Source organism: Haliaeetus albicilla, chromosome 18 (assembly GCF_947461875.1).
Source record: "Haliaeetus albicilla chromosome 18, bHalAlb1.1, whole genome shotgun sequence".
Classification (NCBI taxonomy): domain Eukaryota; kingdom Metazoa; phylum Chordata; class Aves; order Accipitriformes; family Accipitridae; genus Haliaeetus; species Haliaeetus albicilla.
The window spans coordinates 17,612,271-17,639,824 of record NC_091500.1 but is presented as its reverse complement, the minus strand read 5'-3'; positions in this window follow the sequence as shown (position 1 = coordinate 17,639,824).

Sequence of the window (27,554 nt, the reverse complement as noted above, 5' to 3'; positions counted from 1 at the left end):
GCAACGGAGCAAGACAGTGCCTGAACTGGAACTAGGGCTCCAGTTCTCTCCCTAGCTACTCTTCTGGAGAAAAGAAAGGTAGCTGAACATGCCTGACATTTCCTATGTGCTGAATTTGATATCCATTTAGAGAAAAGACATATATCGCTTCCTGATGTGTATAGTCCAGGTTCACATGTAGTATGACTACATCGCATCATTCAGTTTAAGAAGAAATGCCATCAGTGTCTCACTGTGATACTAATGTTTCCCTTTTCTAAGCACTAGTGTCTTAGGGCTTTGTGGGTCAGCTTCCTAGTGAATAAGAATTAAAAGTCAGGGACAGCCTGGGAATATTCTAGCTTACATATTTACTTCCATACATGCATGAACACTGGACAAGGAGAGGCTGAATTGAATATAGGTACTGTACATCTCTTCTTTCAGAGTTCTTTGTCCAACACTAAAGCCTGCTTGTCAGGAATCAACTTTGAAAACTTTAAGGCATCAGAGCAGCATGAAGCAAATGCCTCATTTGCTCCTATGACTCCCTCTAATAGAGTATTGTGGTTTATGTATTTCTTCTCAAGACTGAACATTTGCTCAAACACATTAAAAATAACTTGGCAGACTATGTATAATAGCACCACCTAGTGATTTCCTGCAAGAACCACGTGCTATTCCAGCACTGGTATTAAAAAATTAAAATTATGTGAGACAGAAGTATTTCAAAATACTTAAACAGTGATGCTAATCTATATAATCTATTGTACATCTTAAATTATCTGTAAATTGTTTCAAAAATAATTGTTCTTGGAATAATGTGTTCTTTCAATGATTTGTGAGCAAGCTCACAGGAGATACAGAAATTTTTGGAACAGAATTGAAAGTACTAGGAAGAAGGTTTTTGCGTTACTAAGAAATTCACCAATGCTTAACCTTTTAAAGGGAAGATGATTTTTTTTTTATCACTTACTTGAAAATGTACCATTATTGTTTAAATTAATCCCTTGCAGCGAAAAGACTCCGATTTCATTGAAAAAACATATACAGTTTAAGAGAAATTTGGCCTGCTTCTGATAAAAGAAGTATTTGCAATGACATGTATTCTGTGAATGTAAAAACCTGGTAGGATTGTACACAACACAAAGTTCCCGGGTTGGCAAATACTGCCAGGAATACACTTCCCCACCAAAAAAAACACATATTTTTTGAATTTTGGTCACAACCCCAAATATTAAAATATCTTAGCTATTCCTTGAGCGCTTTTTTTTGTCTGTACAAGGAGCTTTTACTCAATACATGACTAAATTTGAATGCGTCCTTAGGGACATAAATACTTCAGATGCATCAAAACTTGGGCATATGCAGAACACAGAATTTAAGTTTCAAAAGAAAGGTTAGCATCAATGAACACACAGATTAGATAGGCTCTAAATCCTTAACTTCCCCTGTTGAAGCCAATGGAAAACCTTCATTAACTGAACTAAGTTCAAAAAATGCACATATGTGTATATATATATATATGTATGTGTGTTTATGCATATCCCTACATCTGCATATATATATATTTATTTCCATGTGTATGCATATAAGTGTAGATTGACCTGAGAGGAAATCAGGCCCTCTAAAAATGCTATGATGGTGATTGTACAATGTGCTCCTTTCCTCCTCCAAACTTATGAATATGTCACAATGTGCTAAAGAGCATAAAAAGTAATTATGATTATCCTCTTTAAAAATGGAAGTGCCTAAGCCCTGCTTCTCCTTGACGGCAGTTCTAACCCTCATCAGACATAAATCAATCATCTGCAGCAGTGGTAGGCAGCAATTTAAGGCCAGTGGATGGGGCCAGAGCCATGGTAAGTGCAGGACTGTAGCTGTTGCATCCCCAGTCACTGCATTTCTGTGCTCGGGACTGAGTCACCCACACTATTTCTTGTGAGCCAGGCTGTCATCAGTCTGACTTTTTGCCTCTTTATCTCTGTTTGGCATCTTCCTGTACATAGATCTCAATTATTGCACCTGCATTTGTGCATTATTTTAAATGCTTGCATCTTGTTTTGTTTAACTTAAAATTTTGATTCCAAAGGTTCACTGGAAATGCCTTGAGGTAAGTGGCAAGAGCCAGAAGCTGAGGTGGATAAATGGTGATCTAAAGTGCATATGATGGTTTTTCATCCCTGACTGGATAACCTCTTTAATAAGACCTAAGACATAGTTACATCATGCCATCAAGCCAGGACAAAGTTGCCTGACCTAATACTGCTCTAAGCTGAAATTTCCTTCAGTGCAGCACAGCAGTATGAAGGGATCCATGCTTCATCTGAAAGAAGCAAAACAGAATCAGTACCACACTAACTGGCATGCCTGCTAATCCCAGATCAACACAGCACTGACTTTTCTGCACTACATGCAAACATGAAACCATCCTGAACCCCACCACTTCAACCCTATCTGCACCATGGTCCAGTTGGGAGTGTGAGCTTACAGTACTATACAGTGAAATCTTCTCCACTCAGATACCACCCAATTGTTTTCTTTTCTTTGAGAAAAGAAAAATCGTCATCACTATTTCAATTTCCATCTCTTTCTGTGACACCCACAGGAGCAGATTCAGCCTGGCTGCTGGCCAGCGGTGGCTGTATGACACCAGTGTTGCTCTTCACCCTACAGCTGAGCCCACAAGGACAGAATGTGGTCTCAGGGTAGTGACTGCTCATGCTGCAGTAGCCATAGCAGGCTATAAGAGCTATGTGGGCAATAAGAGCAATAAAAGATCTACAAGACATTCATTTTCCACTGTGACCATGGGACTCAGCACTTGGACGCTACAGACAAAGTGTGAGCTGTATGGAAAGACGTGTGGGGTCCTGCCCTGTGCGGACACACAGCTTATTGACTGTTCTCCTTCAGGTAACTCACCTCCCCCTACTTCCTTCGGGAAAATTAATATACCTTAATCTACGGTATAGATGGTACCAACTGCATTTTAGTACTCTAGAGTATATGAAACTCTTTAATGTGGATCTGCATTTTTCTACTATTTTTCTGTGGCATCTCTCTCACTCACATTCTGTTGTCATCTACGTTTTCTATGCTCTGTTTTCACAACTCATTTTCACCTTCCCACATGAAGGATATCTCTGGCAGGGGACATTTATATTGTAAGTAACCTAAACTTTTCAGTTTGTGCTTACTACACTGAAACTGGCAGTCATCTTAGAGCGATGGGGAAATGCATGCCCCTGCATGGCCTTGAAAACACAATGTATTGTACACAGGACCTACAGTCCCTTACACTCCACACGTACACACTCCTGCCATTCTCTACGTTTCTGTTTGCCCATAAAACTTAAACTTCTATTTTGTTCCTCAGAACAAACTTGAAATGCAAATGAAGGGCTAGAAGAGGGTTGAGGTCTGTCTGCACGTGATTCAATGGTGGCTTCAAGGAAGAGAACTGCCCTATGTAAAGACAGGAGACAAGCAAAAAAGTTGCTGAGTCTTACCACCTGTTTTGATGAGGGAACCATCTTTAATATTCTTGTGGCACTACTTTGCCTGTTTCTCATTGAATTTAAAAAAAAAAAAAAGCAAGTAGGGAAAGACCTGACAAGACTTTGGTTTGGCAGTAAGAAGGGCTGCTGGGGAAATCCAACAATTTACAGTGCATGCTTAATAGAAAGGTTTCTTCTTAAGAAAAAGAGAAGTTTCTGTACTCTGATTGGGCTCTTCCCCTGAGGACTTTGAAAGAAACCCTGACAGATGAAGTTCAAACTCACGTGGGAGACTCAGTAGACGGCACTCCTCCCTCTGAGTCAACACAAGGGCTCAGCTTTGGGTTAGCAGCCGTTCTTCCAAGGGGGATGGGTCAAAATCTCTTCTATAAGATATAGGGTTTTGCTATATAAATATATACACAAAACCATATATATTCAAGTTGTAAATACGTATAAAATTTAAACAGTCTAGGACCCAAACTGCTTGGAGGCTACCTTTCTCCATATGTCCCAGTGTGACTCATTTCCTCCTAACTCCAGCTGTGGCAGTTGGAGTGACATGCTGTGGGTCCTGGCATGGACCAGAGAAGCAGACAACAGGCTATCGCAATATGAAATTGCCTTGGAGTATGAGGGGAGTCTGTTAAATCTTCCTGCTTGCACAGGACAAGACAAATGCAGTTATTTAGTTGGCCTGCTTGGTTAACTTCTGTTTGAAAATATGAAATCATCCTCTTGTTCTACCCAGGAGATAATTGCAATGTTTGGGTAGATAATTCCTGTATTGCAATGTTTGGGTAGATAATTCCTGTATTTGTACAGAATTTGTAAATTCTTCAATGATCTTGAGAAGCAAAAGTCCATGATAAGTAGTTACTATTAAGGTATACAGAGAAAGCAACACATTTAAATCTAGCTAAGTCAGTCCTCATGTCAATAATATTAATTTACACTGCAGTTCATTCCTCATGGATTTTCCATATATTTTACTCTGCTGAACAACATTTTCTTAATACTTGCTGAAGCACTTACCAATCCAAAAACATAGTTCACATACCTCTTTGCTATTTTCCAAGTCAGAGTTTGGAAGAAAATTGTAAAGTGAAAAGACAAATAATCTGAAGAGGGAAAAGTAAGAAGATCTAGAAAATAAAGAATTGTTGGAACAGATATTAGAATTTTCCATTGCAAATTATCACCACTAACCGGCTGTCTGGGAAACACTCCAACCTGATGTTGGGTTCTCTTTGATAACGTGGTGTTTCTAAGCAACATTTCTAGTCAGCCCATGTGTATGAGTGGTCAGCCACCACTCTGCAACTTCAAAACATGAATTTCTTTTGTTAGATGCAGATCCAATTTGCTGTTTGGTTTTCTTATGAAAAATACAGCAGGCTTTTTAAGATACAGTTTTAAAAAAAAAAAGGAAGCGGTGTTAAATATTGTAACACATTTCAACACATATAGCAGCGTGTCTAATTTATTCAATACTACATTAATGAACCCCTTTTTTGTTCTTAAGCTAAGCAGATGGGTATTCAGGTAGCATGTGTTAAAGTTGTCAAGAATTTATGTTCTAATTCCTTTCACATAAGCAGCCAAAGGCACTTCTTACATAAGAATGACAGCGATAACAATTAGCTGGTCTCTTCACTCAATATGTTTCCACTATAATCCCAGATGAAATATTTTTCAGGATTTGGACCTGCTGAAGTAGAATTTCCAAAGTTCATTCCTTCCAAACCTTGCATGTGAAAAAGATGTGAATTGCAATCCCTCAGAGTCCACGGACTCCCTGTCCAGCTTGCATCTATGCTTTGCACATGTTCAAGAGCAAGGCATATATAATGATTAGGTAATTCATAATTTAATTTGGAAACTGTTCCTATGTCACCCAAAAATAATTTTAGCTTGATATGTAGGGATTCATATCACTGATAAATAAAGAACAGGCATGTTCCTGTGAAACGAGTGATAATCAGCTCTGCAACAGACGGGATCTCTCATACTGACAATAGAAGAGAACTGGACCTGTTCTTGGTTGATGGACGTTGAGGTAGACAGAGTCCTGCAGGCTGCTGGCAGGGGTGGGGATGGAGTGAAGCCACAGAAGATCACTGTGTTCAGTGAAGTTAGGCATCATTTTCTGCGTCTGTGCTTACATATCCAAGAGTCTGACTTCAGATCTCTGGCAAGGACAGTTGCATTCCACACTCGGGCAGAAAATATTTTAGATTTCTATAAAATCATCCTACCAAAATGAATATATTTTATCAACTCAGATCTGGGATATATGCATCCTACCAGTGCTAATTATAACAAGACATATGGTGAAACAGCATTTCAGATTGAGACAGTTTGGGGAATTTCTCTACCTATGATTTCTTCTTGACACTGGAATCTTTCTTGTGGACATCTGTCAGGATGCAAGTTCCAGCAGGAATGTGGCACACTCAGCTCCCTCTTCCAATCCTTTGCTTCCATATTGACATAAAACCCACAGTAGGTGACAGAAAAGTTGCTTGCACCTGGCTCATGGCTAAAAATAGTGAGCCATTAAACTTTGATGATCCTCCATTTAAATGGAGCAGGCTTGGACAAAAGATGGCAACTATCCAGAGCAAACGGTTATTTCAAGTCTGATTCCCAGGAAAGATAGCAATTGAACTAGAGATTAGTTACCGAGAAACAGATCATCTGATACAGTTTATCTAAAGATCACCTGAGATATAGGAAAGGGACTTACAGAAGTTGTTTCCTCTGAGAACACTTCAGAGGAAAGAAAGAGGGAGCAGACAGAACTGAGAAAAACTCAGTGGTTCAGACCTGAAACTGAAGAAATGTCATGGACAACCCAGAAAACTCTGACCCAAGGACAGAAACCATCCAAGGTAAAAAGGAAACTGAAGCAGGAGGCTGAGTGTGGAAACGCTTTGTCCACAGATGTATACTTTTAACGCTAGCTGAAGTAAGACGTGATAATTTTTGCTACCCGTCTGTTCACCTCAGCTATCCCATATCTTTGAGAGGAGAAACTGCAAGTTTATGTTGACCATAATGTGGAGTTCTGGGAAAAGATATGCATGGAGAAGTAGGGGAGGAGGCAGTGGGCTGTAGGAGTCCTGCTTTTCTGAAACAATAGTAGATAAAAAACATATCAAAGAAGCCTGCCAGAAAGAGAGGCTAAATCTTACTGAGACATAAGAAAGCTTAAAAGATTTAGATATCTTGTAATATTACCCAAACACGGCAGCTTGGAGTGTACAAAGAGAACTGAGTTTTATCAAGGCTGTGACACATGCAGTCCTAGAAAAATTAATTCATCTAGCCTGCAGCTATGTGTTCCTTTCTTAGCACACTGGCTCCCCTTGTTATAGTCATAAGAGTAATTCTGTCACGCGCTCTCCCTTTCACAACAGGCAGTCTTCACACAGGCCTGTATTTTGGCTGCTTATGTGGATCATGCCAAGGATCATGGAGGGGCCTTTTTTACTTTCTCTAAAGCATCCATCAGGGACCCAAGCAGTCTGTGGACTCCCCGAGTGCAGCAGGTAAACAATCTACTGCATCTTTTGGCATTTCATGGAAACATGACCGGATGCATCAGGGGTGCAGACAACATTCCTCCCTCAGTCTGGCTGCAGGCACTGGGGACACCTCTCACCATAGCACCAGTGGAACAGCATTTTATGCCTATCTCCACCAGTGCTGGCTAAGGTATTTTTCCTCAATATTCCTGGGGTTCCCTGTATTTTCATTGAGAAAGACAGTCTCCTCTGGAGACTGGCTGAAACCACCGAAGATCTGCATCATGCAGTCAACATGTCTGTCTTTCAGCATTCAGCATGAGCAGAACTTAGGTGACATAGCTCATAACACAGAAACCTCATTTAAATTCCTGAAATTAAAAAAAATGGATGTTGGTTTAATTATATCCAGTGGGAAAGACTACAAACACAGCCTCTGGAAAATACAGGTGAAGCTTAAGCAATAAAAATCATGAAAGAAATTAATCTGTAGAAAATTCATCACAAAGACACAGAATGAATTCATAGTTAAACACAGAGTGAAGGAAGTATTCCCAGCAAACAATTAATCTATGTAAATTTATCTTTAACTTTTTAAGCTGGTGCTGAGTTTCATGAGTTGTGGGGATTGCCCACAAATATGTTTGTCACCAAAAGCTGTGAAGAGATCTGTGTGACAGGGAGTTACTGTGACTGACCTTGAGAACAACAGCACAAAGGTCAAATCAAAGGTCCAAAGCACACTGTCTTTAAATAGCAGCAAAAAGTAGATGGCTCAAGAAAGTGTAAATGCTAGGAAAACAATATTATATTTTGTCTACTGTACCATTCCAGGTTCTAGTGCTGTGTAGATAAGTGACTTCATAAGGCAGATGTTGTAACTTTGTGGTTAGTACTGCTTGATTAATTTTCTGCTCGTGATTTTAACTGGTCACTACATCTGTGGTTCAGACCATGGGCTCATTTCATTTCCTTCTCTCATGAGCATTTCCATGCTTTCTACCATGCAGGCCACTACACTTGAAGTAACTTTTACCTATTACTTCATTTGATTCTCCCCCATCTTAAAACTCAACATTGCTCCAGAAAACCTCTGGGAAAGTAGTACTGAAAAGATTAATGACTGTATCTTTCAAATTGTGCCTGTGCTCTAAAGCTTGATCCAATATCCCATTGCTGACTAAGCAAAAACCCACACCGACTTGAGTCAGATACACACTGCTTCCAATGTGACTTTGTTTTGAGATATGCCAGAAAGTCTCAGGGCACTTGAAAACTCAAAAGTCACATAAATCTGGATTGAACACTAGATCCTATATTACTGGGGTTTGTTCCCTGATTAATTAAAGTAATAGTGTTTTCATTGCACATATAAACAGTTGTGAATTTGACATTGACATTTGGAATGATTATTACACAATGTGCATCAAAATACTTTTGCCAGTTAACATGCTTGGTGAATATTCACAAAAGCCCAGTACATAGTCAGAACAGAATTGAGTATTATAGTGCCAGTAGACATTAGAGTCCCTTTTGACAACCTTCATCATTCTCACCAGTCCATGATTATGCCACTGAATACTGTGTAAAGAGTAGCAGAATCACCGAAGGTCCAAGAAGTCATTCAAACCTCTTTGGGTGTTTGATAAACTTGTCTCTTGTCATTGAAATCAAGAGGTTAGCTTTCTATACCATGAATGACACCCAAACTAGAAACTCACCAGATGGATCACAGTCTTAAAAGACTCTCTTTCCCATCTATGAAAATGGGGTGGAAAGGATAAATAATCTACGTCACAACTGATCAGTCTGGCAGGACTGCCATTTGTCATTCCCGTTTTTTTTTTTTCTCCAAAATTTCTTTATCAGATACCATAGGAGGAAGCCATCCTTACTGGGAGCCTTTTCGTTTTCTCTACCAGACAGCTATTGAAGTCTCAACACAAAGCCATTTTCTATGTCTACATCTTTTCCACATACATGCCCCAGCATATACTTCAACACAGTATCTCAAGTATCTTTCTGTTGGCTCCCACAGTTCCTTTTAAGCTTTCTTATTTTAAGATAGACTGCACACCTTGGTTATCTTTTGCTGCTCACCTCAGTCTCCACCATGACGTTTTCCCTCCTCTCTCCAAGACCAGTTAAGATGTAAGCCCTTCAGTAGCTCTTCATAGCCTGCTATGGGGAGCTTCCTGAGGAAGCCAACAGGCCAGCTAGTCTACCTTCTGCTTTTCCATTCTTCCGGTGAGAAGTCTGCAGGCAAACCCTCCTCTTACTGTCCTGCCCCAAGCCTTTTCCCACACTTAACTGTCCTGTTCTGCTGTTCTCCCTAGTTCAGCTTTAGAAGGTTCATTCCTCCTCCCCTCTTTCCTATCCTGCTCTCCCAGCTCTCAGCTTTTGCCAAAATATCTTCTGAGGTCCCCATAGTGTCCCCTTGCCAGTTAACTGACTTCTCCAAAGAACCTCTGCAAGCCTGTGACCCCTCCTGCCCCTCTTTTTCCAGTTATTAGATTCAAACCTTCCTAATCAGTTCCAGTTGAGGTGCAAATGCTCAACCACAGGAAATTACACTTTGGTTTATTTGGCATCCCTCTGACAAACACTTCTCTACTTCACAGGATTGTACAGGGTGAGTCCTTCCAGGATCAGAACACTTTCCAAAGTCTTGGTTTGATTACCCAAAATATTTCAGGGTGCAGAATAAAATTTATTCCTAAAATGTTCCTATTCTTTTAGAAGTCAGGACATACTTTATTTGAACCTTCCACCTTGGTGATCAAGAGATGTGTCCTAAACACCTTGTGAGAGATACTTGGAGCTTCTTACTTGCATGGAGTCAATTAGAGCATGAGCAAGTAGGGCTCAGCACCTTCAGGCTCTCTTTGCAGTGATGAGGTGGTACGTGCCCTGACAGTACCTTTGCAAACTGCATTGCTTTTCCTGCATGGCATTTTTTTAAAAAATAATTCCATTGCAGGCTTGGCCCTTCAACGTGCTTAGCATTAAGCATATAAATAGTTTAACTGATGGAAAGAAATCGCCTACATGTCTGCACATGTGATTAAATGCTTTGGTGGATCAGGCCAGAATGCCGAACACATTGTTAAATCAAGCAATGAGTGTGTATATAAACAAAATCTTTACAAACTGACACAAACATAGCACTTGCGTTTCTTTAAGAATCCCATAACTGTGTTCAGCCCTGGCCTAAATGCATTGGCTTTAGTAGGATAAGGCTAGCAATTAATTTAGCCTTACTTCTTTTTTGATGCAAAGAAAAACTGCTTAGGTAAAAGTCCATGGTTCTAATTTTATTAGTTACAGACTTATTTTCACCAGCTGCTATACAATCTTACGTGATGATTTACAGTATTGACAATATGCAAAAACTTTAAAAATATTTGGATTTCTATTTTTACCAAGCCCTGATTGCTTTTATGAAGGATGGTATTTGTGTTATTGGCCACTGGAGCCCAGCTAAGAACATCGGAATATTATCCTGCCCTGCCCCTGCAAGTAATGAACTCTTTTCCAGTCTGTAAAATGTTGGCGTTTTGTGGTTTCCTGGAAGCGAGATAGCAACTAGCTGTGCCTGCCCCCACTAAACACGATGTCAGGGTTTTCAGTTCGTATTGGAGATTGCAGTGCCAGCCCCCCTGCAGGCATTAGTGCAGAATTAGGGGAGCAACCATTACTTACTTTATTTTAAGTGCACCACTTAGTTAGCTTGTTAGCCACAATTCCATGCACCAGGACAAGTAGCAGTTGATGCTTTTATAACATCAAAAGTAAACAGGGATTTACACATACTATTTTGATTGTGCTCCTGTTCCAGATTTGTAGCAGTTTAATTATTTTTAATAGTTGCCATGAACTTTCTATTGAAAAGTATTACAAACCATCTCAAGTGGGGTTAAACTAGTCCTCTCAAAAGCCTCATGGTAGAATTGCCAAAGGTTTAATTTCCTACTTTAATCAGGCATTTATTCTGCACTTTGAGAAGACAGAGTTTCTATTGATTGCAATAAATTCACATAACTGGGCTTATTTTGTGTAGGCTAAGAAAACTGATAAAAAAGTAGAAGTGACTATTTTTGTAGATGGCTTCGGAAATATTCCAGCTTCTGTAGTGCTCACCTCCTATCAACAAGTGGAGGATCTGCACACCTCAAACCTGCTAGTGTTAATGAGAACGATATCTGCAAACGTGCCGCATGTAGCTGGGAAAGGAAGAGACTCTGATGCTCTTGCTTGTTAACATTCTCCTTTGTTTCTGCCCTCTCCAACTCAAATGCTTTCTAGCTGTTTTGCTGGCAGTTTTAGCAGCATTAATGCATTCCAAACTAGAAAAGTTTTTACTTTAATATCTTACAACTAGCTCAATATGTACTGACCTCAAACCCAGGATAGTAGTAACTTGATATTGCAGCTCATTATTGTTACTCCCAGCAAGTTTCCCCTTGAAAGTGCCTGATGCTTCCCCCTCCCTCTCACACACACCCTCCCACCCTCCATTCAGAATTTGTTTTTAATTGTTCAGGAGAGAAAATTCAGACTGTGAGCCAACAATATATTTCCAGGTGGTACAAGATATTAATAGAGCTACATCGTGGCCCCATATATTGTAATAAACTGAGCTGTAATTTGTTTACCCACCGTAGACAGTAACTAACATTCAGATAAATGGAGTTGGCGCCTGCAAGATTTATGATATACTTCTGTGCTTAGCAATGTTTAATCAGGGAGTTAAAATATTACAGTGTAAAATCCTTTACAAGCATGCACAAACAGAGAACTACCATTAGAGGCTTGGCAGACATACTTGGTGTCAAATAGTACCTCCAGACGCTCTCAAAACACAAAGAGGAATATTCAAAGCAGCTACTAACTGACTAGCATTATTTGAGAACCACGTCAGAGCTCATTTTTTTAGGGGGACTTGCTTTTGAAGTGACAGAATGATAGGCAGGGACAAGTGGGCTTGTCTGCAGAGCCCATCAAGCTAAAAGAAGTTGGGGTGGGTGGAAAGCGTGGAGGGGAGAGGGGGAGGGAGGTGAATTTTGGTCAAAAAGGTGGTAGATGCCTGTCACAGAGCTTGGCGTGTTTGGATAAGACAGGCTAGCATGTGGGGGGATCAGCATGAAGCATCACACCTGGAGGAAAAGACAACTAGCTCCAGCCTCAGTGCCATAAGCCTGGCTCCACAAAGTCTAGCCAACATCTGGAATGGATATCAAGAGACACAGTGCAGCCCTGACTGGCGCTCTACTCTACCTTTGTACTTTTCACTGCAAATTGAAAAGCAAAACAGACATCAAGGATATATTTATATAACTGTCTTCAAGCTGCATTTTCTACTCCCATCTGCTGCACATGATAAGTTTCAAGTGTTTTCTAATAAAAAAAGGATTTTTTCTTTTTTTTTCACTCCTTGTTCAGTATACAGACTGACCTTTTTTTATTCACAGTTTTAAAGGAACAGTAAATATTTTACAGCCAGAGGAAGTGTCAGCACTATAAGACTTTCTGCTATTGACATTATTTAACCACGCTGGCTATCGAGCCAAATGTGACAGGGCACAAGTTTGTCCACATGCAGACGCCTGCATTTGCCTGAGTGTGTAAACGAGCTCACTCGTGTGCATTTGTATGTGCACATGTGCTTTGGAGAGGAACATTCCTGGGAGTTTTTGGCTTTATTTTCACATTATGTTGTTGTTATGTCGCTCAAAAAGGGAGGGCAGTCCTGTATGTACAAACAGGAGATCCTGTGGTAAACCACTCTGCAGGAGGGATACGCCGAAGGAATGCAGCCACCATATCAGAAAGGTTCTGGTTTTTCTCTTTGCTTTTCAGCTATGTAGCTGATGAGACCAGATCAGCCTTCTAGTCAGGCTGATTAATTATGAGGAAAATAACCAGAATGAGAAATGGTTACATTCGACTGTGAAACTTCACCCTCTGACCATAAGGCATCAAAATGAGCCTGGCCATAACGTGAGTTTTGGCAGAGACATCTCTCCTCAGCAATAGCCAGCTAGACTCAGATATTCCAAAATGCATTCTGGACCACATGGGCAATGACATGTGAGCAGCCACGAGAAAGTTCAGTTATCTGAGGGAGTCAACTTCAATCCATGAGAGACAGTAGGAACCAGAGATACTCATCCAGCCCTAAGAAATATCTCCTCTTCAGTATAGAGCAGAGAGCCTGCTCCCTATCATCTACCTCATTTATTGGTATAAATTAGGGAGACCTGCATTTGTTGGGGTTATACTGGTATAAATGTTCAGAAAAAATCCTCTTTGAGTCCACTGGTGAAAAGTTTCACCAATACTAATAACAGGAATAACAATCCTATAGAAACTGGCTGGGACATCAAAACCGTTATTTGCTATTACTTGTTGCTCTCCTAAGAAAGGAGAATCATACTGGAAAAGGCTCCAGTTTTCTTCATATTGTAAAGTACTATTTTCAGCTGTTTTAGTAGTGTGAACAGGAGATGGGGATGTAAAACCTATGGTTCTGTTGTGACTGCACCAATTCACCTTATAAACGTAAAGAATTAGTAACATCTCTGTCTACTCCTTTGTAAAATACATATAATTCACCCATTACAGGGAGAACATGGTCCTAATTAAGATAATCCTGAATTTTGTGTTGGAAATTTATTGCTGTGTTATAGCCGTTCAGTGAAGCAGAAATATTTTTCTTTTTCTCCATGGGAAACGGTACCTTTTTTCCATAAGACACCCTTCAAGAAAAGAGATGTTGTCTTTAAAAAAAGTTTTATTTTTGTAATAAAAATATTTGCAAAAGGCAAAAATATTGTTTTCACCAACATTTCTTATATGAAAAACCCCATCATTCCTAATTTGCTCTACTTGTAATATGCTTCAGCTGTTTCAATGAAAAAGCCCAGTATAAGAGCAAATACTATATTTATAGCACAGGAAGAAGTTATACACCCTGCATTACGAGATCCCATGAATATCAAAAGAGCTAAGAGTTATTCTTAGCTGAACTTTTCTAAAATAATATCAAAATGAGTACAATCTGAAAAGTGAATAACTTCATAACATCTAAAATCATTCCCTGTTAGCTAATGAAACATATTTTCCCTCTTCCATAATATGCAAGCAAATACAAATATCTGTTTTTCATTTGCTGCTGTGTTATCACCAGCAATTATTTTGTTAGGAATTTGGGGCCTTTTTGTGTTGGTTTTTTTTCAATTAAAAGCCTATAACTTCATTGAACCTCCCAAGTTTTATTTGGAAAAAAGGGTGACATAGGATCTGTGAAGTGAAACTCACAATGTCGGTAAAGCTGGTGAGAAATCACAAAAAGGAGAAGCTTTTTCTTTGGCTGAAACCAGTCACTCTGCATGAATCAGGCAAATTTCACAGGCAAAAAAAAAAAAATATTGCTTGCTTTCCTAATTCTGAAAATATGGTTTTCCTTTGAAATCTCACTGGCAAACTTCAGGCATCTTCCCAAAGTAATTTTAGAGTTTACTACTTTTGAAGCTATGGTCCCAAGCGAAGTTATTCGCAGCAAAAGTAGCACATGACAAAAAATTTGCACATGCTTTTAATATGGAAACTCTGTGGAAAGAAACTCTAGGCCAGTGTTTGGACATAAAGAAGGAAGTGTTTTCTCCTTTCCACATCTAGACCATTTCACAGCAGTTCTTGGGATGTGTTTTGCCATGCATATCCATTAAAAATAAAAGCTCCATGAGTTTTTTTTCTGGAGAGTAAGGCATTTCTGGTTGCCTTTTAACAGAAGGGATCATAGATCAAAGGAAAAGCAGCCAGGTGGGTCAGAGGGAAACACCAGCATTTCCTGACCCCCCTTACTTGTTTACAGATAAACACAAGATAGCTATAAAAGCAACAATCTAATGTGTTTGCAAGAGTGAGAAGGAAATAGACTTGAATGAAACTGAAGAAATAGGAGTATATTTCTAAATTTTACAATTTATGAGTTTATTTAATAATAAATGTTTTTATAGTGACTTAGAGCATGTTCAATATTATGTATCTGACATGTACGTGTATTTGTATTTGTATTGTCTCAGTGGTTAAATTTGGATAGAAGGATTTGTTCTCTACAGAAGGCCTAAAGAAAACAGAAAGTCATCTGTATGTAGTTTGTAGTGAGAGGGACAGTCTGCAGCAGACCATGCTACCAGCTCATCTTGTACTACGTAGAAAGTAATGAAATTAGCACTCTGTAGAGTTAGACATCCCATGCTGAAAGGCACTGTCTGCAAATTCAGTATCAAGATTACATTAAACCCCTAAAATATGCTGAGTGAGGTTCAGTTTCTGAGCTCGTTCCTCCCTCACGTTTCACGTGGTATATTTCTCAAACAAGGAACCTGCTCATTCTCTCTGTTTACCAGTATCTGCCTGATAAAGTAGAACTGAAAACACTGTGTTATACTGGAACGTGAAGAAGCAGGGAGTTCAAAACAATTGCTTGCTACAAGAATAAAGGAAGGCCTTTCCTATAAAATCTATGAACTCGAAACAGGAATACAGAACTAGTTGTTGCCAATAACTTTAACTTCATTTATCTATATTTGGCAAAAATTGTGCTGCAGCTGGAGATGAAATGCTGAGCTAAATAACTGCAGCGACGTGAGCTCCAAAACAGCAATTACTAAGCTGTGCTGCCTTGTGTAAGATTTTACTTTTATTTATTGTATTTAAAGCAACTCTCTAGCTATGTACAGTACAACAAGAACTGCCTGATCAAATAATGCCTGATTGCAAGGCATCTCAGCTCCACTGTCAATATAGTTAAGTGTTTAGCAAGGCAAACACGTCTTTCATGAAGCCTGATTAAAGTGGTGTGCATGCTAGTTTTACCATTCTACATACCTTTTTATTGTCTCTAATTGCAAGGAATAACTCATTTTGAACCTAAACTTGGTTTATCACAAATACTGAATGTATTAAATTTATTTTTTCTTATTATTAGAAAAGCTATTGATAGTTTTAAAAGGCTGAAGGAACGGGGCACACAATCCCTATTCACTGCCACAGTGAAAATCTCTGTCTCTAAGGGCTTGGTTGTTTAACCTTTCTTCATGGTTATGAGAACAAAAAAAATGTATTGATAAAGCTGTTGGAGGAACTGCTTACCAACATGTTTTCTATCATCTACCCTTTTAAAAAGAGGACAAGAAAGTTGGGGGGGGTGGTTTCTGCAGTGTCATCCCTTCCTGGTGGATGTCTCTGTTCTCAAGTGTGAAGCCCAGGTAGCAGTAATTGTGGGTGTTCTCCAGTGCTATCTAACTCCACATGTGTGTCTACTGTTACAGTGGAGCCTCACAGTGGCTTCTGTCTCAAGCAAAAAGAAGAGGTACAAGAATATTGAACATGCATAACCAACTTCATCTGGGAAAATGTTGACATTTCTGAGAAAGAAAAGGAGAAAACAGAGTGACAGAGAAGTATTCTGCTAGTTGATCTAGAAAATGAACGCTGATGCCATAAATCTAGCTCATTCCCGAAAAGTAATGTGACTGAAATAATATCACAGGGACAGAAAAGCTAATTGTCTGGATTCCGAAGGTGACATAGTATTATTAGTAGTATTCAGTCCCTCAAACAGTGGATTTCATCCTCATTTGCCACATTTCTCTCTTTTGCTTTACTTCCACAACCAGAAATCCTGATACAGAGCCTTCCCTTCTTCCAATTTCTTGGTCGTTTGTAAGCTTTTTAACCCAAACCAGCACAAGCTCTTAACTATCTGTCTCAGTCATTTTCTAGATCAGATAGCAGCACTTCTTTGGAACATATGGCCTTTCAGCACAGGTTCCCAAACATTTAGGGCCAATCAATCATTGCTGTCATTCAAATTAATCAAAATTACTCTGCACTCTTATAATCTAACCTCTGCTTGAAGATAATACTGAAAATAATTCTTAATATAGCTCCAGATTTCATCTGTAGACCACCTCCCATGACTTCATTGATTGACCACTAGTCATTGGTGAATACAAAACTACTGATCTACTGTACACAGAACTGGTGACATTTGTTCCTCATCATCTACAGCTGGGAAACAGTTATGTCAGAGGAAGCAGTCACCTAGACAATAGCAGGTCATATTGCTTAATTTCTCACCAACTTCATCTAAGGAGAAGCAATGTTAGATTTGTCTGTGCTTAGGGAGCACCAAGCTGGCTACTTATATGTCCTGGGATGCTTCTCCATTTATTTCAGGACATTGAAACCTCCTGGGAGAGGTAGGAGTGGGAGACTTGCTTCTTGTCACCTTCTCTCAACTTCAGAGCCTGCCTTGTTTAGTGGAATAAATTTTAGTCCAGCACTATGCATACAGATACATATTTTCCTCAGATTTTGTGATTCCAGTCTAGACCTTGTGATTCTATCCTCTGCTAAATTGCTTGATTTCTTGGTGGAAAGGAAAGCAAAGCAAGGAGAAGCAAGCCAAGGAAAGGAATACAAGTCCTGTATGAATCTTCAGAATTCTTGATGGAACTTACCCACTTTTCATTACTGGATATAGCCTGTCAAAGCTTGGCTTCTCTATTTATTTGTCCATACTATGGGTCACTCTTACAGTTCCATAGGCACAATGTAGAAATATTTCAACATGTTAACTTACAACTGCATCACCACCAAAATCATTTACAAGCTATAGTTGCTCTTATACTAGTTGTTACTACAGGAGACCTTTCAGAATGGAAAAGAAGAATTGCTAAGCACATGTGTCTAGCAGCCATTTACATCCCTAGACCATCTCTGCTGTACTGACTGAGAAGCTAACGCCAAAGTCCCTCTAACCTTCTGATATTCCAGTCTGAGTAGATCGGCGATCAGCTGCCCTTCACAGCCAGGTCCTTGCACCTTGAAGGATATGAAAACCATATCATGGTTTACTCTTCTTTTGCAGCGTCACTAGGAGATGGCAGAGCTAAACATTTCAACAGCCATCACTTTAAACTCAGTAAACCAAATGACCTGAAGCATTCCAGCATCATTGCTAGTGCTTTTAAAGTATAGCCCCTGTTTTGTGTTTTTACATCAGAAAACTCATATTTACATCAACTTCCTGCTTAAAGAGAGAGAGTGCACACATACTTCCAGGGTAATCTAACTTGTACCAGAGACTGCTAGAGATTAACTGACTGGGTGTTACTGATGTTGACACTCTGATATATGTCTCTCTGCTTCTACTTCAATATCTTACGGCCATCGCATATGTTGAATGTTTTTTGGGCTGTGGTGCTTCAACATAACATGAAGCAGAAACTACAGTAACATATAATTTACAATGGAGAGTCTACTTTTTACTTTCACATATAGAACACATATTGAATTCTTCCTTTTAAAGTAAAGCTTCCTTGTCCATTCATCACATACCACTAATCACCACCACTTAGGCATCTTAAAGAAAATGATGTACTATGTATCAGGAAAACTGACAGGACAAATGACTGAAATTGAACACGTCTGTACAAATTGTGAAAAAACTGCAGGACTGTTATACAAACAATAATAAAGGCAGCCACATTCCTTTTCTAAAAATGGAATCATTCTCCTGCCAGTTACAACAGTTTAGTATTTATGCACCTCCACAAGTCTTCAAACCACTCTTCCTGAGTGATTCTGAGGACTAGATCATGGTTCTGTTGTTTTGGAAAGATCAACAGCTAGTCAAGTACATAATAAAATAACAGCCTGACTAACTCCTTCTATACAGCAGGATGATAGTACTGAGGAATCTTCTTGCTAACAAGGTTATACTCTGTTTCAGGAAGATCTACGTGCATACGGATCCCTGATTGCATTTACTCTTTGCATTGCAATCTGCTCTCCATTATCCAATTCACTATCCTTTATATCTTATATTCCATTCTTAGCTATTAAATAGGAAAGACTATGATGTTGAAACTTGTGTTAATGTATATGATTACCATGGTAATGGAAGCATTTGGTTTCTTCTTCTTCAAATTCCTAATATGCATTGGCTGCTCTTTGTCTGCTGTACTGTTTTCCTCCTCTTGGCTACACTGTCATCTATTCTGTTCCCAGTTACTCTGCAGTAGACTGGACATAAAAGTCTATGTCAACTCTACAACCAGTCAGATAAAGACACAAGAAAACACTAAGCCTGCTAAAATAAGGGGCTTCTTCTGGAGCAGAAAGCATTTCAGCTGAAAGCTAAGGGGTAAGATAAAGGCAGCTCATAGTTTGTCCCACTCCTGCCTCAAGCAGACACCCTACTTTGCCCTCTTAGAGACGTGCAGATTCCCATGGGGCGCTTACATCCTATTTTTCTAGGGTACCTGCAGTGCACGTAAATTACTATCAAAGCAGTAAGATAATTCCCATTTCCATACTCTTCTAATCTGCCCCTGCCTCATGTTCACTTTGGCTCTTTACACTGATTTTGAGACAGCAATTCTTTCATTTTTATGACAGCTGAGGGCTAGGCTCCACCAGCCTCTGAGCTTATGGTTTATCATCTCTGTGAAGCTCATGCTCTTTTTTGTTTATACCACAGAATTCACTTTCACCTGTTAAAAGAATTACTTAGCTCCATACATAGGAACATCCTGCATATTTCCACTAAGCACCATTGCTGCCATTCTAGCATGACTCTATTGTAAATGACTACTCAGACACAAGAAAGTGAGAAACCTGATGTTGACATGCAAAAGAAGCTAAAGTGGGTCTGTGCCTTTTACAAGGATGTGCATTATTGATAGCTTGCAACCTGCAATCCTTTAAAAGGCCCAGCAAAATCATATTGGACATCATGAATTGTGGTTTCAGACAAGGAAATAACTGAGTAGCTCATACTCTTTGATGGCAAACATTTTCTGAAGGGAAACTATTGTCCTAACTTTTCTAAATAAGAAAAAAACACAGAGAACAATTTATGAGGCTTATGCTAGACTCAAGGCCCTCAATTTTTATTTGTTTGGTTGGCCTGTTGGGATTTTTTGTTTGTTATGGAGGTATTTTCTTTCTTTATAGAGAGCACAATATTTTTAAAAACAAAGGATATACTGTTGTTAGTAGATCTGGCCTGAATATCATTCAACTAACGTTAGTTATTAGGTCAGAAATAAAACTTACCCTGTTATTAAATCCGTATTCTACCACAAATACTTTGCTAGTAAGAGAGCACATTTCTTCATATGGCAGACAGGAGCTGAGGAAAGGCAATGGTGAGGGGTAATAACAGTGGAATCTCATTTATCCTAAAATATTGCATAAAACTTAAGTTGTAATTTTCCTCTGCCTTATTGAACTGTTTTCCTTTAAATTCCCAAGAGCAGCCAGGTGAATCAGGAAAGCATGAGAATGAAGATTAAACAGATTTCCTTTCCTACACTTCCACTCAGGTGAGGGGGGAGGATTCCAAAAAAAAGGGTATTTTAACTGCATTTGTTGGAGGGAAAGAAGAAAAATTTGGAGATAGTGCCTTTTCATTTACAGATTATTAGCAACTTTTACTGTAGAGAATAGTGCAATTATAGGTCTGCCAAAATGGCTGAGATTATTTGATAAAGATTCATTAGAGAAGGAGAAAAATAGAAAGTAAAGGAATTAAGATCTTGGATAATCCAGCATGTTCTACTGCAGCCAACAGAGCCAAGAATGTAATTTAGGGTGCATAGTTTCCCATTTTTTTGTTTCCTGTATTTTCAAACATTGCCTACTAAAGCAGCCATTACTAGCAACTCAAAAGGTGCTGTGGGCTGATTACATGACAAATCAAGATCAGGTGAAATAATATACAGCATTTGCCAAAAAGTATAATTTCAGTAATCCTGAAATTACTTCTGGATTTGCACTGAACAAGTGGAATAAAGGTTTGAGATCTAGATGCTGATAACGCTGCTATCTATCACTCTCGTTTTGTACTCTCTTCCAGTAATTACAGCTCTGCCCAGTCACATGAGACTGGTTCAGTGCTGTTCTTCACTAAACAAAATTTGAACCCAAACCACTTTTCTCCAAAAAGAATGCCCTAGACATTGAACTAGGCATTCAGAGTGTTCAGACACTCTATACTGTTATTTTAATATTCCTTGAGTTGACAAGAAAATAGCCCAGTAGCCTAATGGCTACTGAGCCTGTAGACTACCTTGGCTTCAGGCACTGTTCTGAACCAGTCATAACATGACCTGAATGCGGTTCTTGCATTTTTCAAGCAAATGTCTTAACAACAGACTGTCAATCAACCTAAGCATTAGCTTCCTCAACCTGTTTCTGGCGGTGTTTCACAATGATTGTTTATTTGTCAATCCAATGAGTAAATCACAGTTTAGCCCAGTGGTTAGGGCATTGCTCTAAGAAACATGACAAGTGGCTTCTCATCCTCCTCCGCTCATTAAGTCACTTATGCAATTGAAACAGCAATGACTTAAGAGCATTTTACCAGGATATCTTAACCAGATGTCTCACATTTTATACTATGAGTAAGACACCAGGATTCAGTCTTCATTAGGAGAAAAGGGGGACTGTCTCCCACACTGAATAAATGTTCAAAACTCAAGACAGACAAAGCGTGGGAGGAGGAAAAGGGGTAAAAAGGAGGTAATGATGGAAAGTGACCCTGTCTTAGGTCAGATAGACAATAGTGTTAAAAGTGGAATCAAAATTCAACCTCCTGGCAGCCAGGACACAGCCTCAGGTACTAAACAGCCTTGCCTGCCCTCACTTCATTTGCTGTTTTTCCTAATTTATCAGGACACGTTCATCAAGCCACTCCATGTCACCCAGCTTTAGAGTCCAAACATGGGTTGACGAAGTGTCCCTGAGCTCCATTTCTGGGTAGCGGAGACCTTTCTTCCTCTCAACCCGGGACAGGTTTTGAGATGGTTGAGGTGAAACATCCTCCCAGATTGCATAGTGTTTGACTGCAAGAGGGGCCTAAGGTACTAAGACTAGACTGGGATGACTACATTTCAGATGCCTGAACTACACAGGAGGAACCTCTGTGATCCAGCTGCCCTGTCCAGGCACTACCCCTGTTTACCCTACAGAGACATCATGATAGTTACTGCACATTCCAAAATCCTCAGAAAAAGGTATTAAGTACACATTATTTGCACCAGCTTTGCAGACACATTCAAATTCACTTGCAGGCTGCTATTACTCTTCAGTTACTGAGAAACCCATCCTATATTTTTACAGAAGTTTGAGTTAACAGTGGAGCTAAGCTCCCACAACACAGTAACCATCCCTAACAGCTGGCTTTTTTGATGGCATCCAAGACAAAGAAGAGGAAATGTTTCAGTGATGCTGACCAAAAAGATGTGCCATCTCTTCACAAATAAGAGAAAGGGAAAAGCACTCCACAACTGAGCGTACTCACCAGCTGGAAGAGAAGGAGAGGCAGCAGGCAGGTGCAAAATAGCCATTTTGGGGCTCTAGCTGGTTTTCTCTATATTCCAAAGGACTGACTCCACAACAGCTTTCTGTGAAAAGAGACAAATCTAGATTTAGTCCAGAAGTGACCAGTCAATGAAAAGGGACAGTATCCAAACTCCCGCATTTTTAAGGATTAGGCCCCTCACACACTGTTTTTTCAATATTATTCTCTGCAATAAAAACTGAGATTGTTTTCTGAACAGGACACCAGCTGCTTCCTGTTCATGCTACTAATACATAACACTGCCATTGTATCAAATCAAGGGATCCTCACTCTGATCATCAGCCAGCAGAACAAATGCACTATATTAAGTAAATCCTCATAAAAGGCTACAGCTTCGATTGGTGTAATTCAGCCCAGTCACACTGACTTCAGCAACATTTTACCCCAGCTTAGGACCTAATCTACATTGAAATTTATCTTTCACATGATTAACTAATACATTGTATGCTTATATGTAGGAAATACAGTTCTATAGGTTATGCACATAGTATGGGCCCCGTAGTTAGTCACACTTACTAGTTATGACCTCTTAGGTGCCCTGCAACGAAAACATACACAAACAGCACAAAGCTCCCTGTAGCATGAGCTGAGTATTGCTCTCCTTTGCTATAAAGAAGCATTCTCTGACCTTCTGCAACTCTTGCTGTGAGCATCCCCTTCCCTCCCAAGAGGCAATCTTCCCCAAGAAGCCACTGCCTCATTCCACGCAACTCAAATCTGCTGTTACCATGGTTAATATTTCTGACTTGATTGGCACCACTAGTAATTGAACTGCAGTCTCTTGAGTGCAGCAAGCTCTATTCATTAGCCCCTATTGTGTTAGGACACTGCATCAACCCACATTATTTTTCTGTGTTAAGGGGAAAAAAATCAGCCATGAATACAAAGTTATGTTGCCATACAAGATCATGCGGTTTTGCTCTTAGATTAATTTTATGAAATTAAATAAAATATTGCACATAAATTTTATTTATATCAAGAGCAGTGCAATATGGGATGAGGCACTTTCGTTATCACTGCATAATGTTATGTATATCTAAAACCTGAATAGCTTGGTATCAGCTTTATAAGAAAAGTTTCAGTTTCATCACCGTATTAGCAAAATATTGCAGTCTTCTCCTTTTTTCCACTTTATACAGCGTTATACTTCAAACAAAGTTGCTGATTTGAGTCTATATGTGACAGAATACTATATAGGCAATGAAAAGAATCATATACCAGAAGGTTTCCTGTATGAGGAACAGGACAGATAAGCTTCATACTGCAGCTTCCAACTGTCTACTTAGATGAAGGTTTTATATATTATATACCTTTTAGTAGATTTTATAGATTACCTTATGGTATATATAAATTAATTAGACCAATTAGAAATTACTTCATAAATCTTGGTAATTTTAAGCTGACAGGTTTAATAGAAGTAGCCAAAATATGAGAAATATTTTGTATCCTGATCCCATAAAATCTTCCACAAATGAATAACCTCTGACATTGAGGAGATGGCCATACCAGCAAGGTTTTCCAGAATGATCCTTTTGTTCATCCTACTGCATTTTTACTGTAGTAAATATCCTCCTGGTTTCGTCTTTGCAAAAGTTTTCATGCTTTGTCTGTTTTATTCCTTTTTCCTTTCCCCTTTATACAGGCCCATTAGAGAGGCCTGAGAAATATTGGCCGCGAAGATTCTTTCCCATGGAGAAAAGGGGAAAAAAAAAAAGAAGAGGAAGAAAGGAAGATAAGAGAAACACAGGTGCCAAGGCACAAAGTTCTGCTTTACTCCATCAGCCCACCTTGTGAGACGGATCTTGGAAGACGAGGAGTTTGCAGGGCTTCAGGAATGTGAGTTTGAGAAAGGTGGATGGGAGGGAGAGCAAGAGACAATGATGTGAGATACTGACAGCAGACAAACTGCTTCTCGTTGTAGCTTGCTATTAAGTGGAGTAAGCTGTTCTTCACACTCTCAGTGCCAAGATTCTCACCTTTCCACAATTTCCACTCTGTTGCATATGCAGTAATATATTTCCTATTTCTTCAGTTTCCAGCCTCAGCTGAGTCCACTGCATTATGTAGAGTCAAATAGGTTTACAAGGAGCGAGGCAAGAACAGCACATATTCTAGCAGAGACACACTTACACAACACAGCAGTGCAAAAGAGCAGTACTGTGAGATGTGCATCCCCAAGTCCACGGGGTGGATAGTCCTGTCAGTGGTTCTGACTTGTCTCAGCTCTGTGTGAGAATGGCCAGTGCTTGGCACATCAGAAAAATCCAGTTGTGTCCCATTTTATACAAATGACTATTGAAGCAGTCAAAATTGATGGCACTGCATGCTTAGGTCCTCTTCCATAGCATGCAGATAGTAACAGTTATCTTTCCCTTTATCATTGTAAAGCTTACTTTGTATTTGTAAGGTACTCAGTTGACAGAGTAGCAGTTGCCAGAAGAAAGTCCATGGCACTGTGAAAATTCCTTATCTGGTGTATGCCTGCTGCTGGGACTGCATATGAAGAGCACTATGAGTGACAAACTCAAACAGACTGTGAAATGCAGTATTAACTGAACCTGCTTCACTCTGAGTGAGTGATTCTCTGATGTCTAATATGCTGTTTGAGCTGACTTAGTGAGGTTCTGAGGATACACACTGTCCCTCCCTTCCCTGCATCAAGTTTACATTAGAAAGTCCAATCGATTTAAAGTCGTTAGAGAGAGGACTAGCCAGCAAAAAAATAACAAAAGACTCTTTTCTTAAGAAAACAAGGTTAAAACTAATTATTGATCATCTGTCTCATCCAGATATCTCTGTCCATGCCATTTGATAAACGAGGTAGGCACCCCATGGAAAACCATTATATGTAATCAAGTAATAGTTCTCACAGTACATGTGCCAATGGGTATGCCTATAGGCATCAGATTAAGGCAAGTAGCTGTCACAATATTGATGCATTCAAACTTCTGATTACCTCATTTCACAACTGTAATTTGTTTTAAGTTTAATCTTCCCTTAATTTATCTTTGGGTGTGCATAATCCAAACAGCTACATATCTTTTTGTACTTATTCTGCATTTTTAGATTAAACTGGTAACTTGATGCACCAGCCCACACTCAGTGTCAATAGTCGCATGTTCCCAGAGCACGATCACACATGCTCCTGTAGCTTTCTGAGTTCTTTCTGTCTTTTCACAGCCTCACCACCATGTGGGATTTGTAGCATTAAGTAGCCCCACAAATGGTCACCTATGGCGTGCGTTAACTATGCACCCTTTGTTTCACAATTACACAGTCCTCTTCAAACTCCTGCTGGGACCACTGCAAGCAAAATTCATGTATGAGCAGACTGGTTATTTTCATGCCCATCAGCTTTCATTCTTTTTGTTGGCCAACACGCCTGCTACATAAATAATCATGGTTTAAGAATAGAGCTAAATCCTATTTCTCTGTTTGACATACTAAACTAACTGCAAATATTCTCAGCTCAGCTTTTTCGAGCAGTTTGTAAACAGCACAAAACCCAGATGTGACTCAGAAAGGACACTCTCATGTAAATATAAAAAGACATAATTCAAAGTACAATATTAAGTCTCAGTAATTCACACCCATTTGAACTTTACGCTTTGATGGCAACAACCCTGACCTGACAAATACTACTGTGTAAATTTGTATAAAATTGAGTACATTACAGGATCTTAAAATCATAGTCACATTATAATAATAGCAGTGGAGCTCTCCCTTGAGCCCAGTACATACACACAGATTTTCTAAAGCACCTAAGGAATGTAGGTGCATAAGCACTACTGAAGGTCAGTGGGATTTCCATGGCTAAATCCCTAAGGCATGTTGGAATCAGTCCCTTGCAATTACTAATTCAGGTACAAAATACAGTTATTCACTTCTATATTTTAATGTTCACCTTGGATAGAGCAACAGGCCGCATTTGGACTGATCCTAAGTCACACCTGTCTGCATACTTTTCCAGTGAGGCAATGCGTGTTGGTTAAGTCATCTCTAATGGGAGAGAGCATCTGAGTCTGGCTGTGGCTGTTTGTTTTTATTATCTTTGGTTCTATTCTCTTGCTTTCTTCTCTTTATGTTCAGCATCTCCCATTCTCAGGCTAATTTTCTTCATGTGTGTTTTGATATACACAGTGGTTTTCTTCTTGGCCACACACTCTTTTCTCTCTGCATCACCAGGCTGAATTCAGAGAGGATTAGTGACTTAGCTGCCTCCCTCTCCAAGCTGTATTTATGATGATGACAGCACTTGGGTTAACTCCTTCTTGTTTTCTGATAGAACAGAAGCAAAATTAAATGTGTTCATTGGCCAGACAGCTGCACTCAGGAAGTTTCTGGAGTTAGAGGTATGTCTATGGTACCAGAACACTGTCAGGGGCAAAAAAGAAAGCCACACAACACTACACCCCCTATAACCCTCCCGCCGTACCCATCCAGACTTACTCTCCCTCTCATTCCCAAACACAGAAGTGGGATGCTACCCTGGACGGTCTTGCTGAACCTGCTGATCAGCAGTGTCTGTTACATTTGAACAGCTCTATGAATTACAGCACAATATCCATCAGTGAAGGAGCAAATAGTTCATATGTCACACAAGGCAATATTGTGCCTGCATTACCACAAGGGAATGCTCCTGGGACAAACATCAAGTGCTGGGGGAGAAACCCCAGCAGGAGACTGCGTATGAGGTCTTCTCCATGTGAGCCCCTGAGGGACAGCAGATATGGATACAGCACAGTGCTGCAGATAGGCTCCCCAAAGAGATGTGTACCGGTCAGCAGCTGCTTGGACACACTGCTCAATGTTAAGCTTCAGATTCCAGAGGAAGAAAATGGTCACTGTTTCGCTCCACAAATGTGAGGAACAAATGCAGCAGAGTTCATGTGTATGAGTGCTGTTTAATGCAGACACTGAGCAGGCTTTGAAATTATTTTGTTTGAGTATTCAAACAAAAAATAAAAATCAAAAGCCATTTTGGTAAAATATGATCTTAATATTTGGAGACAGGCCCCCAAAGATATTAGCCATGTGAGGACTGAAGCCTCAGTGTGTGTTCAAGCTCCTTCACCACTGGAAAGCAGTTAGATTTAATTATTT